Source organism: Culicoides brevitarsis, chromosome 1, assembly GCF_036172545.1.
Source record: "Culicoides brevitarsis isolate CSIRO-B50_1 chromosome 1, AGI_CSIRO_Cbre_v1, whole genome shotgun sequence".
In the NCBI taxonomy this organism is placed as follows: domain Eukaryota; kingdom Metazoa; phylum Arthropoda; class Insecta; order Diptera; family Ceratopogonidae; genus Culicoides; species Culicoides brevitarsis.
In genome coordinates, this window is record NC_087085.1 from 13,472,095 (window position 1) to 13,486,018 (window position 13,924).

Consider the following 13,924-nt stretch of genomic DNA (forward strand, 5'->3'; position numbering starts at 1 on the left):
ACAAGCAACAGATGTACTCTCACATTTCATTTCATTCATTCACGTAAGAAGGAGAAGATAATTAAACTAGATTAATCAATTGAAAAAACGGTACGTGACATATCTAATGTGAGAATGTGAATCGAAATCCTCTGACACTCTGAAGTGCACTGTGAAAATTTATGTTTCGCAATTGAAATTTTTAGTGCGATATCTTTCAAATAGTTAAGTAAAATTTTTGACATATTTTTGACAAATTTGTAACAAAAAAGTGAGATCTTTTAGTTGAAACTTTGAACTTAGAACAAATTATAAAAAATAGTCTAAATATATAGACTTAATTATTAAAATTTTAATAGTTTTTGTTTGTTTCTATGTCAATATAGTAGAATTTTTTTATAAAATTATTGAGAACTCTTAATAAAACAGCATGGGTAGTTGCTTTAGAACACTCTACCGAACACTTTCCAAAGCGGCTTTTAGTAATATAACTTTTGAAAGAAGCGGATCAATCTCATCTACTTCCTTTGGAATTTGATCATGTTCCATTCATAGTTTAGAATAAAACGTTGTTCAGTTCCTTCGTATATCAATCTGCTATGTACTACCGTGGTCAAACTGACATTTTTACTTCTGGCAAATTTTAATTGATGGTACTTTGTTGGGATAATATTAGCCGGACCATGAAATTTTGTTACAACTCAATTTATAATTTAAAGCTATTTCGTTTTCCAAATTGTTGTGACATTTCCAAATGCATCCATTTTTTAGCTGAATCTTCGCTTGTTGAATCATGTGAAACTTCTTTGGTAAAAATGTTTTCGCTTTTTTCCTGAAATTAAAACAAAAAAAATAATTTAATAGATTTTACAGTCTCGCAAAAAAATATTCTAATTGCGAAACATGCAATTTTCACAGTACGAAACACTCAAAACGTGTAAACGAAGTTACATTACATTGTCTAATCAATTATTACGTTTGCCATCTTTTCGCGTGATATCCGACGTTAAAACCTGCAACTTACTCTACTTTGTAGTTTAATTGTTGCGCATTTATCTGATCGTACACATCTGACATTCTGCACAGTATTTAAGTAATGACTATATTAGGAATTACAGAAATTATGAAAGAAATTTCTTTGCAACTGACAAATCGAATCACAACCATTTAACTTTAAGAATTTATCACTGTACGTGGCAGATTATTTCAAAACATGCAGTTGTAAGCTGTTAATTTCATGTTTCATTGATAACGCATTTCCAATTAATGAGTATGAGCGCGAAGAGGATGTAAATGATTGAATGCCGTAATTAGCAATACAAAGTTATTCAGTTATTATTGTGAGTCACTTTGTTATTTCAATCAATCAAAATTCTAACAAATTGAATTTTTTCCTTACACAAGATTGAATTACGAGCGAGTCAATATTTAAAGGGCTTGTCCGTGACCGTTGCGATAAGTAAATTGATATCGTTGCGGCACATAATTATTCTTGTCATGATTAGTCTCCAAGTCTGCCTCGATTTATTGTCGATATCACTTAAATGATCTTGAATGGAAACTAGTTTGCAATTACCCGAGTCGCTTAATGTGTGGAATAAACGCGAGACGAGAGATAAGGATATTTGAATATTTCTCGCAGCAAATTATTATCAAGAACGGACCATAAATCCAGAGCCGTCTCTCAACGCCTTTCAAACAAATATCGCGAAACAAACAACAATGAGAACAATGAGGAATGTTTTTTTGAGTAAAATATCATGACACTTCTTCTTCTTTCTCTTCGTCTTCATCACAATTGAAATACTTTGTACTCCGACAAGTGCTATTATTTCGCTACCATTCAATGTCCATTTAGTATTGATTCGTATTGAAAAAGAGAGTTCAACTAATAATTTATCAATAAGTAGAAGAGAAAGATAAAACTGATATCTAGCCTAGTCATTATTTATCCAAAATTTACATATCGCAGTCGAACATAATTTACGGGTTCAATTTTTTTTTCTTTCATATATGAACACTTATCAATAAGTCGAATCATTTTAAACAGGTTCACCAAACAATAGTATTGAAAGTCACTGTACTCAATTACCACTTTGGTTTGCTTACTTAACGCGTGTGTGTGTTGGAAGCGGGGTCAGCTAGTAGTGCAAATGTTATGAGATAAATAATCAAAAAACGAAAAAAAAAGAATTTTGAAACCGTTGTTCTTTTATACCTAACCTATTCATATATGATTTTTTGATCATATATGTGTCGATTGGAAGTAGTGAACCTGAACAAGTAGTAGACGGAGAGAAATTTTTAACATGAGCAAAGATCTAATAAACTGATAGTGATGGATAGGTTGGTAAAATTATCAAATTTGTTTCATATTATGTTTGAAATTTTTATTTAATTCATGAAAAAAAATATAATTTTAAAATTTGAATTACAAAATTTAGAATTTGAGTTAAAAAAAACTAAAAACTTTAAAAATTAATCAAAATAAAAAAAATAAATAAGAAAAATTAAAAAAAAAATTAAAATTAAAATTAATTATTAATTTTTTATATAATTTTTTTAATTAATCAATTATTTATTTTTTATATTTTAATTTTTAAAATTTTTAGTTTTAATTAAAAATTTAGATTTGTCAAAAAATTGAAATTTAAGAAATTTGATAAAACTTATTAATTTTAATTAAAATAATTTAAAAATAATAAAAATTTGTAAATGTCAATTCAAAAAATGACCGTTAAAAATTTGAAAATCGCTTTTTTGCTAATTCATACTTTAAAAAAATATTTTCAACTCAAAAATCATTAAATAAAGTAAAATTTCTTCTTATTGTATCAACCTTACCTGCTATCCGCTTCAACATTTACTTGTCCAAATATGAAACATTTCATTTGTTTGTCTGACCATACAAGTTATTTTTGTCTATCATGATGCCAGATGAGATTCGTACTTGCTTTTTAATTTGAAAAAAAAAAATATCCAAACATTGTAACAGTCATTCATTAATTTAACTTTGATTATTATTACACTATAGCACAGAAGAAAAAAAGTAACATAATAAAATCGAACATGTTAATACTACTCGGCAAATAGGCACATCAAGCCGCAAAATCCATTGATCCCGCGATAAGAAATTTAAATTCATTTAAATTAAAACACAATTTACACCTTCGCCTTATAAAGTCTATCTTTGCGCGCGTAACATTTTTTTGTTAGTTTTTTTTTCTCTCCGTACAAAAATTATTTCACACTTAAACGCGACGTCGATTCACGTGAAGTGAGAAAGAAAATAAAGGAACATGTAAAATTATTGTAAAACTATTTCACCTTATTCCTAATCAAGTTTACCTAATCGCAATTTAATACGCTTTTGTCTTTATTTGGCCAGAGAGAGAAACATTCGTACGAACAAACTTGTAAATGCAAATTTTTGCTATTCAATCGATTCCTTACCTTAGATACCTGTATGTCCATTGTTTTTGTGTTTGTTATTATTTACACATTTTGCACCGCGTTGAAAGAGAATCGACATTGTTTTAACTGTTTGTTGACTGCCTGCCATTCATACGTTGATATGTGTAAAAATAGTACAATGATATGCAGGTAATAAAATACAAATTGTTGTAATATTTTTTGATTATTTCTGGACAATTGTCGGAAATATTCTTTGAAACTCTGAAAATTTATATAATTCAATTCAAGAAGCTGCTGCCGTTACTTTTTTTTTCTTTTTCCGAACACATGTCGATAATCATATATAAATATTAAGTTATAACCAGCATAATGTTATTGTTATATCAACGCGCGATTCAGTAGTTCGATCAAATTCTTTTGCAACAAAAATGATAACGGTCACAAAAAAAATCAAAAGACTTCAATTAAAATAAAAAAGGAACCTGTTTGATTTCATTCCTCTTCTTCATCATCAACCTCATTACAATTAAGATGAAATATTTCCTGCTAGAAAAGAAGAAGACGAAGAAAAAATGATTCATTACACAAAACACACCGTCAAACGATGTTAAATCATAAATATATCACCAATTTAAGATTTTCCGTGTGCATGTACGTAACATGAGAACATGTGTTTGCAAATGTACCATAATAATAACACAACGCTCATAAATTATTCAAATTCAAAATTCATTACCAATAATAATTTTATTACATTAGAGTAGTACGCAATTTATTTATTTATTTAAATAACGTCAATAAAAACAAATAAAAGCAAATCCGAAAGCAAATCCAGCAAATGATAACAGAGACTGCATAAAATATGCATCTTTCGTCGTTCCTTTTATTATTTTTTTGTGTTCTTTTTTTCCTATTTTGATATGAAATTGAAATGAAAAAAAAGAGAAAAAAAATAAATGAATGAATTTATGATTAGAATATCGTCTAGGAGAGGAAGGAGGAAAATATTTTAAAATTTATTTATTTATGATTCTTATTATTTTATTAGACGCTAGTTCATAAATACATATTGGAATGCAAGTATTACATTATTATTGTGTGTAAAGAAAATAAATTCCGCATGAATTTACTTACGAAAAAAAAAACTTCCAGATCATTATCATTATTATTTATTTGTAAATTTATGGCATTTGTTGTTTTGTTTATTATTTTGCGTTGGGTTATTTGTGTGGCATTCTTTCGGTACTTATGCTAATTTTCGGCAAAGAATATAAGATTTATTTTTATATATTTTTGCATACTTTAGTTTATATATTTAAATAAAAATTTTAATAATAAAAATTAATAATAAATAATAAATATTAATAATTAAAAATAAGTTTTAAAGTAATAATTATTAAAATTTATAATTAATTTTATTTATTATTATAATATTTTTTTTAAATAATTAAATTTAAAATAATAAAATTTAATTTTTATAACTAAATATTAATAATTATATAATTTTTAAAGTTATAATAATTAAAATTGAAGGGATAAATATAAAAAATTATTTTTTTAAATAAATATTTTATAAATTTAAATTCTTAATAAATTTTTACTTTTTAGGAAAAAAAAAATAAATATTTTGATTTAAAAAAAAAGTTAAAAATTTTTTATAAATCATTATTTAAAAAAAAAAATATTTTTTATAATTTTTTTATATTTAGTTATTTTGATCTTTAATGAAAAATTTAAAAAAATATATTAATATTATAATTTATTAAAAAAAATATTTTTTAAATTAATGTTTAACATTTTTTATAGTTTTATATTTTTTAAATATTATTTTTTTTATGAAATATTTTTAAAGAATCAATAAAAGTTTTTATAAATAAAAATATTCTCATCACTCATTCAGTCAACGATCGCAAGACTTTTGACCCGCAACATGAGAAGAAAATACAACCGAAAAACAGACACATTACACACTTTTCAATTAATGTCAAACTTGACATTTGCTTGTACAATCTTGATATAAATTTCCTCAATTCTTTCTCTCCTCATCATTATAATTATTTGGTTTACCTCTTTTTATTCAAAAACATGAATGAATGAAAGATTAAATATTTTTTATATACTCACAAGTCTTCACGAAAATAAAAATAAATGAACATGTAGAAACGCTCAGATACAGCACCGTAAGCAATTTAATAATAAAGTTGCCAAAACACAGTTGGTGGCTTTTTTCTCCTTTCATGCTCGGTCTCGCACTATGATTAAAAAAAAAGATGAAGCAAAAAAAAACGAGTATGTGTCCCAAATTTATCAATTAATATTTTATTTTTCTTTATCTTGATCGCTTACCGCCTGCCTGACTGCCGCTTTCTTGATGTGTGCGTCACATGTCGATTTATTTATATTAAAGTTGAAATGAGATTGAACGGCGATTCAATTAAATCTTATTTAAAAATTAGGTGTATGCGAAGAAATCGTTCAAGTAGTGAAAAGTGGCTGCTATTAAAATGTTTTATGAATGAGTTGTAAAAAGATGAATGAATGAAGCGGTGATTTAATTTCGCGATATGCAACGAAGATATATACAAAAAGATAGTCATTACCTTTATACCGTAATTATCGCATTTAAGAGATAAAAGTCTCTCTCTCGCTTGTACACCGTCAATGAAGACGAACGATTTCACGAAGAAACCTCAACTCATGGTTGAAAAAAAAAAATAATAATAACGAAAGCAGAGCAAGCAGGCAAGGCACTTGAGCTTGAGAGCTTATATGGCAAAAAATTATAGTTGTATCTAATTTTAAAGTATTTTATGAATATTTTTAAATAACTTGTTCAAGAATGTACTTTAAAATTCTTTCAAAGACACTTTTAATTTTTTTAAGTTTATTATTTATGCAGATGATAGCGATGCCGACTCATTCCGTATTGACCTACAACGAGATATTCGCACGCATTTCCATACTAGACAAGCATTCGCCACTGATCGTCCTATAAATTTTATATTAATATGTTTCAATATGATTATTATTATTATTAGTATTTGTAAAAATTTCCAATAAATGTATATACTTTACTTTATGTTACTTACCGTAAAGTAAATAATTTTAAAAGAAATAAAAATTAAACAAATTAAAATAAATCAAGAAAAAAATATAATTTTGAAGTCAAAAGAAAATTATATATCTTATTTTATTTTCTCAACATCATTTAATATATTTTTATAAATTTTTAGTAATATTTTTATACTTTTTAATTAAAATAAAAATTAATTAAATAAAAATTAATTAAAATATAAATTAATTAATTAAATAATAATAATTTATTAATAATGAGACCTTAAATAATTATTTTTTAACAAAATAATAAATAAAACACAAAATAAGTTAAAAAATTCAGTAAAGAATTTTGAAGAATTTCAGTTAAAAATTTGAAAGAAAAAATAAATAAACGAAATTGAATTAAAACTTTCTTTAAAACTTTATTTTTATAAACAAAAAAAATATATTTTTAAAAAATATTTGAATAATATAATAAAAATTGAAAATTTTAAAAAATATTTTTTAAAAACATTAAACATATTTTTAAATTTTCTTAAAATTATTAACATTACGGTATTTAATATAGAATATTGTAACATGCATAAACTACTGCTATAAAATGAATTAATAATATTACTATTATTATTACATTTGGAACATACTTAAACATATACCTAACATATATAAATAATTTATATTTATGATTATTTGCACATAATTTCAATTTTTTCCAAAGTTTCTCACATTTCTCGAAAATTATTATTAAGAAATTCAAGAAAAAATAGATCAGTCTCGGATTTCCTTTTGTCCCGAAACGGACCTTCCTGAGATGACAACCCAAGAATTGCCGCAGAAAACCGGTTCACACACATTATTGTAGATTCCTCTCAGTTTATGTCCAGTTTCATACATATATGCGAGAGAGTAACATACAAACATACACGCAAGATCGTACAAATTGTACTTACATTATTATTTTTATTATTACAACAACGCGACAGCAGCATGAGTGCAAGAGATAAAATATAATATTTTTCTTTATAATATTGCTAGAGGCCATAAGTAGGATACAAGCCTTACAGACAGCATGTTCGCAGACAGTGTGTATGCGATATTCGGATTGTACGCATCGCGCAAGTATTTTATCTTCGGGTTCGCTTGTTTATTTATTTATTATTTTTTTTTTTCGTTCAATATTTATTTATTGAAAAATTTTTTTTTTGTGTGGAAGATGATTATGGATCACTATTGTTATTGTGACCGAATATAGAAATTTAGCACGTGTGGATTTTATCAGTGCGAAACATTGTATAAATTAGAATGATCTAAAAAAAAATAAATTTAATAAAAAATGGAAGAGTTAAGTGATATCCATGCCCCATCCGCGAAAAGACGTCGTTACAGCAGAACTTTTGTGGAATATGATCAGCATGAGCCCCAATTTGACGATTTGCGCCACGAATCGCTGAATCAAATTCTCAAACATAACATGGAAATTTTCAAGCATAATGATATGCATAACTTTGACGATGGCATAGACGACGATGAAAATAATAATAATGATAGTAGTTTAAGTGGTGAGAGCTCGACGACGACGACCAACAACTGCGTAGGTCAGATAATGATGCCCAAGTGCGGTACAAATGGCACTACGACGACGACGACGAGTGGTAACAAGGGGGATCATCTTGCTGAAGAAAACGACAACAACGACGATGACACGACACTCGTACATTTTAATCAATTGATTGATGACGAACGGGAATCGGAGATGAATGAGGATGATGTTGCTGTAAGTTATTTCAATTTTGCTATATGGAAACTAGTTTTCCCCGCGCGCTTCATGATGACTCTTTACAGTTAGCTTGTCTAGCGAATGCAGTCCTTTGCTAAAAATATATATCATTCATCAATGTCTTCCAGCAAGCATTTCTCACTAATATTCATATTTAGGCTGAAAGAAAAATTAAAAATGTTTTAAATTTCTTAGAGGTCATTAGGAAGAAAGATTATCTAATTTATGAGTCATAGTATGAAAAAGTACAAGATTTCTTAAAAAATCTTAAGATATTGTACTTTTTTGTATGAATTTCAAAATTCATAATTATTTTTTTAGAAATTTGATCATTTTTCGTTAAAAATTTGAAAAGTAAGAAAATATTAACTTATTTTTACAAAAATGTTGCATTTTTCAATAATTGATATGAATTTAATACATATTATTAAAATTTTTATTAATTTTGATTTATAATATTAAATTTTTAATAAAATTTTTTATTAATTTAAAAACATAAATAAATTAATTATTAAAAATATTTAAAAATTAATTTAATTTTTGTATTATTCTAAATTAAAATTTTACAAAAAAATTATTTTTTTTTATTCTTAATTTAATTTAATTTTTGTTAAATATTTTTAAAAAAATTAAATATTTTTTAATGTTAAATATATACAAAAAATATTAATAAATAATTATTTATTTATATTTATTTAATTAATTTTATACTTATTTTTAAATTGATTATTAATTTTATTTATTTTATAATTAATTAATATTTTTTAAAAATATAATTATATTTAATTATTAAAATTTATTTAATGATAAATTTAAATTCAATATTTCCAAAAAAATATTTAAAAATGAAAACATTTTCTAAAATTGTATCAACCTAATATCCATATATATTTATTTTGCTCTTCCTCAAAAGTTCATTTTCTAATCGCTTTTAAATGTGCGCACAAAATATCACTCATTTCCTGGCACTTTTTAACGGTGAATAGAATCATATTTTACACAACATTTAATTTACAACAATTTGTCTTGTACTTATTATTATTATTACTACAACAAGAAAAAAAATGTTAAACTACAACAACTCCATAATGATCGAAAAAGTTGAAAAGCTAACCGCTTGCTTTGCTAAAAAATACTTTGTTGCATATTTTATTGTTATATTTACTTGTGTGGACACCTTTATGTTTACGTGAAAGAATTAAAAGAAATTTTATGACTTATTTATTATTAATATTAAATGATTTTCTTGTCATCTCTCAGCAACACGCCAGAACGAAAGCAACACAAAAACGGTGTGAATTTTATAGATTTTTACAGGCATTACGTTACAGGAAACTTTTTAGGTCATAATCGATTTATTTATTGACATGAAAGTTGCACATTTAATTATAATTGTTTATTGCAACAGGAAATTTTGAACATTTATTTTATTAATTCGCTCAATTTTATCCTCATCTTCGTTTTATCAAAAAAAAAAAATTTTTTTTTTCATTCATAAATAATTTTTTCGGTTCATTTCACAAAAGAAACACGAGTAAGTTACAAAAAATATGAATGAAAATTACTTTTTTAATAACATGAATGTATAACAATGATACAAAAACTTTTTTTCAATAAAAAAACTTGAAGACGAAAGAAAGCAAAGGAATAAAAAAAATTATTGTGATTAAAAAAATAAATAAATAAAATATCTTAAGGCCAAATTTGTGTAAATTTGTTCCACATTCATTCATTTTTATTTATTTATTTTTTTTTTTTTGCATTTCGCGTGTGATTCTGATAACGAAACCGCGTTGTGCGGATTTTGTATCAATTTCCGCGCATGTAATTTAAATGTATTTATTTTGTTGTTCGATGTTCTTTAATATTATTATTATTATTTTAATTTTCGCCTCTCGACGAATGTTTGTAAAGTGTCAAACTTGCAAGAAAAATTATTGTGTGGGAACAGGTTGCTCGTTGCTTTTGTAGTGTTAAAACACTTCTTTTTTTTTTGTTAATGAATAAAATTAAGTCTCTACAATAAAAAGTGGTTTAAGAGATGAAAGAAAAAAGAACAACAAAATAATGTGAATGTGTGTGGATGGGAATGGTGACAGTTTTTAATTTGATACTCGGGTGTTTTCGTTGTTGTTACAATGCAGAAAGAAAGCAGTTTATGCGATAAACAAGAAATACAATAAAATTTATTTAAATTATCTGTTTACATCACAACTCAGGGGGGTCAACCCACTTGATGAATCGATTTCTTTGTTTTTTTTCTTATCATTTTTGATGCACTTTGAAGATTTATGCGTTTATTGATTTCGCGAAAAATAATAAGAAAAAATGCTTTTAAAGCTCACTCTCACCCATTATAATGAGATAAGGTTCACGTATTTGCTCATGTGGTTTCACGTAATTTTATTACAAATTTACTCGTTTAATGCCGTTGAGACAATATTTGCATATATGAAATTTTTGCACGTAGCGTTAACAAGTGTATCTCTATTCAAATAATAATATGAACTTAATAAATCTTTGTAAAATGTCGAAAATGTTGTTTCTACCTAAACTTTATAAAATAAATATATATAAATGTTTTACTTGAGTTTTCGCGCTGTTGCAGTTATTTCTGCACCTTTCATTAGCTCTGTGTACTTTAAAAGTTAATAATAATATAAAGTTTATATCTATCATTAAAGTACAAACATATATGTTAGTATTATTGTATAGTGAAATAAAAATGATAATAATATTAATAGCGATAATAATGGGTCTAATGAATGTTTGATAAATGTTTGTTTATTTATTTTTCGAATGAAAAATTATATTTTTTCATAAAATATTTTATTTGCTGCTCCTCAAATATTATTATTATTATTAATAATGTTAACTTTTTTTATTATATATAATATATATAAGTGAAACTACAAACATTTTCCCACCACTGAGCATTTTAACTATCTTGACAACCGTTTATAATTCGATTAATAATCCCGATATTTACTGCAATGATTTTTTATTACTACCTGTGTATGTATAATGTATACTATATTATTATATATGTTAATATACATTAAATATATGTTAATGCAAATTTTGTAGAAAGAATATTTCTAATGCTAATTTAATTAAATGCCATATCAACAGGAGATAATTATTATTTATATTCTGCGCAAACGAAGACTTGACGCAATCAACGGACATGCACTTATGATAAATGATTCACAATATTACTATCTTAATAACAATTGAATAATTTTATAATAAAATATCTTATTTTATATATTGTTATGATTAAACTGATTGAATTTATCGCGCTTCTTATTTTTTTTAAATAATTCTTTTTTAATTATATAATTATTATTTATTTTTAGAATAATATAAAAAAAATAAAAATCAAAATAAATTATATATGTTATAAAAAGGTTTATAGCTTAACATTTTTATTACTTTTTTATAAAATTAACCTTTAATTAAACATTTTAAACATTCAGTTCATGCGAAATCAGATCGTTATCTGATCATATAATAAAACATTCTTAATTATATTAATTATAATCATTATTCTTCTTCATCTTCACCCACATGATGATGCGTTTCAAGTAACTTTTAGGAGTAGTGATATAAAATTTGTCTGGATTTTTGTTGTAAAATGTGTAACAACCTTGCAAATTAAACGTTTTAAAGTTTATTTCAGTAAAAAATATATTTTATTACTATTTATTATTATAACATACCGTCGGTTTTTTAGATGAAAGTTTCTTTTTCGTCAGAAATTGATGATGAGTCACTGAGTAAAAATTAATAATGTTACAAAAATGTTCGGATGTAACAACGAATAATGCATTATGTCAAACAAATTTACATTCTACACAACATTTTTATGGTCAATTTGTTAAATTTCGTATCGGTTACAATTTTTCTCTTGTTTTTTTCGTATTCTTTGTATGAAAAAAAGTTTATTTATATTAAAATAAATTCTTAAACATGAAAAATATATGTTGTGGAATAATTTTTGTGCTACTGTTGCGCACGTTTTCAGCTACTGTGTCCATTATACCACAATTTAAGATAACATTTTGCTGCTGCCTCTTATGTGATACTTTATAATGTGCAAGAATATTTCTCTTCTCGTCTCTTTTTTCGGTCCCATACACATATATGAGAAATAATAAATAAATGTAACAAACAAGAATAATATCATCTTTCGATATTTATGTTCTTCTTAAGCAAGATTAAGCATGTGTTGTGTACTACATGAATGCGGGTATCATTATAAAACTAAAGAAAATCGCAAAAAAATAAAATTAAAGGTCACAAAGCTTAAACTTCTGGTGAACACACAAGCACAAACATTATTAGTTGGAGGCACACACATTAATTACACACGCCGCAAAAGATTAATTTTACTTGCATATTATTTACAGATTCATAAAAATAAAAATAAATAAAAAGAATAAAAAGTTGGGAATACTACATGTTGAAAGGTGTAATTTGATAGCCTTTGTCTAGTAATTAGTGACGACAGTAAATTCATGACTGTTTAATTAAATTTGCTCTAATTTACCTTGATTTTTAATTGTTTTCCTTTTTGTGCATTGTTAACGAAAAAAAATATATAAATTTTGATTCTGACAAAAAAAAACATTAATCTTTACCGCGCCACTTAATTCTAATTTATAGAGACAACTTCAATGTGAGGCTTTGTGCTCGCATTTCTGCCCGCAATACACTCGAGAACCATCAAATCGAAGTAATACTCAATCAAACGTAAATTAATTTTAATAAACTTCAAAATTTCATTGACTTTTGCCGCACGCACGCACGTTCACAAAATATTGTATATGATGTTAAATGTATAAATAAAAGACTTACTTGTCTATGAACTCCCATTGAGCTGAGCTGATATGACGATGAAAAATGTTTGATTGAATGGACGTTAATCGCTTTATCTGTTGTGATGGCTGCGCGGAGAGAGAAAGAGCACGCAATGTTTGGAGACGATGAAATTTATTGAAACTAAAAAAAAATTAATAAAATATTAATTTGAGTTGGTTTTAATTTTAAAATAAATTTTTAATTTAATTTTAAATTTTATTATTTAATTTCTTTACTTTAATTTTTTTAAATTTTATTATAAAAAAAAATATTAAAAATGTCTAAAAATTTCGAAAAAAAATTTAATAAATATATAAATATAAATTCGTTTGACATGTTTGAATTTTTATTTAAATTATTTGTTTGAATTATTTAATTAAATTATTAAAAATAATTTTTAAAAAATTGTTAAAAATTTCTGACCTTTACAAAAATCATAAAAATTAGTTAATTTTTTTAAATGAAAATTGCTTAAATTCAAGCAAACATTTTTAATTTTTTTTAATAAATGGAGGATTTCATTCTAAAAAATACCAAAATCCTGGATTTTAAATTTACCTATAAAAATACATATTTTATTAACTTATCGTGATGTCCATCCAAAAATAAGAAACTTTTGCTAAGACAACATTTATTTTCGACTTATTTTAAAAATTTTTATCAATGACTCAAAATTTTTTAAGAACGCTAAAAAATCACATTTTTGGGCTTTCTGATCAAACGATTCGTTTCCGACCATAAGTTTCATGGTAAAAATTGATGTACTTTAGACGACCAACAATCCTGGTGAACAAAAATTTTGAAAATCAAAACTTGAAATTTTGACCTTTTTTT

At 25.0% G+C, this 13,924-nt stretch overlaps 1 protein-coding gene across 2 annotated transcripts in view; it reads left to right on the forward strand.

Moving 5' to 3' along the window:
- Window positions 1-13,924, forward strand: part of LOC134837996 (transcription factor AP-2-epsilon) — a 39,476-nt gene that overhangs the window by 8,258 nt on the left and 17,294 nt on the right. The window lies entirely within an intron of this gene.